Source organism: Stylophora pistillata, chromosome 9 (assembly GCF_964205215.1).
Source record: "Stylophora pistillata chromosome 9, jaStyPist1.2, whole genome shotgun sequence".
Classification (NCBI taxonomy): domain Eukaryota; kingdom Metazoa; phylum Cnidaria; class Anthozoa; order Scleractinia; family Pocilloporidae; genus Stylophora; species Stylophora pistillata.
Window position 1 is genome coordinate 20,151,866 of NC_142527.1, and position 4,683 is coordinate 20,156,548.

General features: G+C 35.9%; 1 pseudogene; it reads left to right on the forward strand.

Moving 5' to 3' along the window:
- Window positions 1-3,339: 3,339 nt before the first annotated feature.
- LOC148723720 (adenosine receptor A3-like) lies at window positions 3,340-4,267 on the forward strand (annotated as a pseudogene).
- The last annotated feature ends 416 nt before the right edge of the window (window positions 4,268-4,683 follow it).

The window sequence follows — 4,683 nt, forward strand, 5'->3', positions numbered from 1 at the left end:
CTTGTTCATAATACCTTAATTCTTCCCTTATTTGATTACTGTGACATTGCCTGGAGTAACCTTTTACAACAAGATATAGATCGACTACAGTGCTTACAAAATAGATCTGCACGGATTATTGCACGTTGCTCTCGGTCATCTGAAGCAATAGATCAGCTGCAATGGCCGACTCTTTCCAGTAGACGCTATTACCACAAGGCTAAACTCGTTTTTCTCTGTCTCCACTCGTTAGTTCCTAGTTACTTTTCATCATATTTTACCAGATTTTCGAATATTCACAATTATTCCACGAGGCAAAGTCTGAGGCTATCCCTACCAAAAGTAAAACAGAATTTTGGGAGAAGGACCTTTCTTTTTACTGGCGCAGAAATTTTTAATAAACTTCCTTTAAACATTGTGAAGAGTGAAAACATTCAAACGTTCTGTCGCCGAGCAAAACATTTCCTTTTACCGTAATTTTGAAATTTTGATATTTTATTTACTGTGTTATGTTTTAATTGTGTTTTAGCTTTGTAGTTTTAGGCTGTTAATGTAGTTGTAAAATCTTAGTCATTATATATACATATATATCTATTCTAGAAATTTGATGTAAATTATTTTCAATACAGGGCCCCTATGGATACCAGCCTTAGAGCTGAATGGGCTACCCTGTGTAAATAAAGTTTGCTTACTTACTTACTTCCTTAACTGGGAAACTAAAACAAAATAAATATGCTATTAGCTATCCGTTATTCGTTTTCTACGATCTTCGTAATATGAACTATGGTCTTATATAGTGAAGGGGAATGTAAGCATTGACGTTACCCGGGGGTACTCGATATATTCCTGGGTGGGGAGGTGCGGCGCGGCCCCTCATACCCGGACCCTGTAGAAGACAAATATCGCTGATTTTCCTACCCTGTTTAAGACAGAATTCCGATTTTTCATACCCTGTTTAAGACATTTAATGTGCCTGATATCAATGCCAAAATCAACGGAATTAGAAATTAATTAAAATTAGAGCTTGTAAAAATTTTGCTGTTTATCTTCCAAGAAACGATATTCTGTTTAAGACAAAAATTGATAAATCGATACCCAAATTAAGACAAAAAATACTAAATTCGATACCCTGTTTAAGAGAAAAATCTCGAAAAACATACCCTGCCTGGCCGCACGTCCCCATTAAGCCCTTATAAGGGAGTACCCCCTGGAAGTTACCTATGTCTGGTCAATGATCTCGGTATCAACAAGTAATCTTTATTTTAACTGAACTTAGTTTGGGAAAAAGTTACCAAAGAGCTTCAAATCAATTGCAAGGAGCATTAACTGAATAAGGATAGAGTAATGTCTATAGATGGCTTTTGTAAGAATTAGTGTGTTTTTCTGTATTTCCCTTAAACATTTCTTCCAGGAAGAGAGATAGTCAATCCAGTTTTGCTTGCAAGACCAGCTTCACCGCGGTCTACTTCGCAGGGTTACTCTCTGTTGTGTAAAAGCTAGATATTCTATAGCTAACAAGCTGTAGATGCCTCCGATTTTGTCGATGCTCTATTTCAGATTGATAACATTAAGGAAAACCTTGAACGAGTAAAAAATGTACGAGGGAAATTATTGTTAAGAATGGAAAACCAGAAAGGGATAAGCGGTGGCATTTTCTACTCTTCTCGTTCTGCTCACGGGTTTGCTGACTCTGAGCTGCTCTCCATATGAAATCTTAGCTTGCAAAATGAAAATAAAGATACAGAGCTCCAATGATATTTGACAGGTGTTCTGGACGTGATTGGTTCTCAGCAAATATTCGAGACAAATACAGTCAAATCTGTCATATTTCTTTGCTCGACGACTGAAATATCAGTTTTTTTTACTAACTGAAAGTTCACGACAGTGAAATTGTAACTGTTTGGTTTTTACCTATTTGAAACGTTCCTATCAATGCAGACCCCCAGATTGATTGTCTTAGTTTCGATAGGATTTATCATTGAGATATTTCATCCAGCCATAGTTAACAATTATTCACCGCAGTGGAGATGAACATGAATAGGGAGGATGGATATTTACCGAGCTTCTAAGTAGAGAGGTAAATACCCACAACTTTCACCAACACTAAGGTTTTAAATTACTTTAGTAAATATTACACAGAAACCAAAAGAAGAGGTTTATTTCTGTCAATATACCCAAAATTGTCCGAAATTAAACTCTTGACGTGCGATTTTCTCTTTTCGGCTGCTCGGTGGTGTATAATACTCGCCTATCTCTTTAAAAGTAGCCAATCAGCGATCGCGAAAAGCACTATACATCTGCGAAGTAAAAACTAATCGGGGTTATTGTGCACAGTTTTTAATTGAATACACAGCACCTCTTTGCATGCTCATGTTAGCACAATAATTGATTTTTTCCTCTCTAGTGGCCATATAATTGATTTGCATTGCAGGGTACTAAGTATACATGTGTACATGGTTCTTATTTAAGTTTATGATTCTTTTAAAGCACATTTTATCAAGAGGTGGTCTTGAAAAAAGGAAATTTACCTTGTCATCTCACTTGCTATTTAGGTTGATCTTGTACTTGTCTTATTTGTGCCGTCTACGATTAAAATATCAAAACGGCTCCATCTTAACTTTGATAAGGAATATGAAATTTTCAGGGCACTCAATTGCTCTTTGTTTGTTTCTTTTTTGAAACTGTCATTTCTAGTATTCTCTTGAAGCTTGTTATCATACACCTACGATTCTCAAGTACGATGCGATTCTTACGGTACAACTAAGAAATCGAACGCAGTTTAAGCCAAGAATCAAAATTTTCTTTATGCCACAATTTTTCGTCAGCAGCCAGATTAATAAAGAAATAAATGACAATTTTTGGCCGACTTAACTGTTAAGTAGGTCTGTCGTGCAGTGATTTCAATAAATTGTCTTAACTTGAACCGTAATGGTGTTTCAGAATAATCCTTATATTTTTTAATCTTTTAATCCTTTTTGCAAAAATTTGCTGTTTCGTGGAGAAACAACAAATTATTTTTCAACGAAATGAAAGATTGTATAATTATAAGAAAGGAAATAGTCAGAACAGCGGTTGATCAGTGTTTTTCCACTTTTTTTCTAGCATGATAGATGCCGTTAATAGATCTCAGCATTAACATTTTTGTTTTAACTTATTTTTGGCCGTAACCAATTATTTTCGAGACTTCTATCACAATAGGTGCTTTTCATATATCACTTTTGTCTTTATTTATTACGAGAGGGGAAGATCTGCAAAATTCATTCCTAACTTTTTGGCCTCTAATTTTCCGCCGCTGACGCAAAAAAGAGACCTTTAGCGAGTCAAGTCGAGCAGGTCTGTCCTGTTCCATATAGATTACTAATGAGTCAGTCTTCAAACGAAACTCGACCTCGATGTTTCATTGAGACACCTATTATGATACTTATTGGTGAACAAAATACGCCTTTAGCGTTCAACATTTTGGCAAACATTCTGCTCACGTTCACCGCAGTTTTGGGAAATGCTTCCATTCTTCTCAGCTTCGTCTATTTGCCCTCCTTGCGATCAATCTCAAATCATCTTATTTTTGGTTTGGCCTTGACTGATATTGGAGTAGGATCCATCGTCCATCCACTGTACATATTTGTTTTATTTCCCGTTTACTAGAACAGAGTTCCTCCCTGTTCGGTTTTGGCAGCTTACAGCATAGCGACTTCCTTTCTAAGTGGTATTTCGCTCCTTTATATCACAATCATTGGGCTGGACAGATATTGGGCGATTAAACTGCACCTTCGATATCGACTACTGGTGACGGAAAAAAGAGTTGTTATTATGCAGATGGCTTTGTGGTTAATGAACTTTCTACTTAGCCTTATTTGGCTACAGGGATTTCGTGTTTACTCGACATTTGCAGCAGTTGTTGTATCTGTGTCCCTTCTCGTCACTTTTTTCGTATATCTAAAAGTATATCAAGTTGTTAAAAGGCATAAAGTACAAATTCAAGATCAAATGGAGTCACATGTCGCAGTTTGAAATTTTTCGTTTAAAGCGTTTACGAAGGTCTGCCATGAGCACACTTTATGTTTTCTTCATGTTTTTACTCTGCTATCTTCCATTTTGTGTAATTACCGTCCTCAACAACATCTCAATTTATTCGAGTAAAACTAACATATTAGCCTTCGAGTTTTCTGCAACTCTTATGCTTTCAAATTCATCCATAAACCCCGTAATGTACTGCATGCGTCTTCCAGGATTCAAGACTGCAATTAAGAAAAAGTACCGCGGAATACTTTGCTTAAGAATTTCTTAGGCTTGAGTCGAAGTTCCCTTACTAACTGTCTTAAATACATTTCGTATATTCTCAAAAAAGAAACAACAACTTTGAGTTTAAATTTACAACACATGTTTCGACATTCTCATGTCATCTTCAGTTGCAAATGAGCATTTAACGGTTGTACATTTGAATTTATATTAAGGTACGTTACAAATTACGTGCCAGGGCTTAAGTTACATTTGAATGTTAAAAACGCGAAAAATGTAAATACCGCGCTTGACTAGATCAAAAAAATAGTAATAATAATAGTAATAAAGTAAAAGACCAAGGAAAAACATAATTAAAAGGAAAGAGACAATTCTAGATGCTACAATTGCTGATTAAGAATGGGTTTTCCCCAGTTAATATGCAATGCCTCTTTGATCTTAATTTGGTATTTTGAAGCGGCAGAA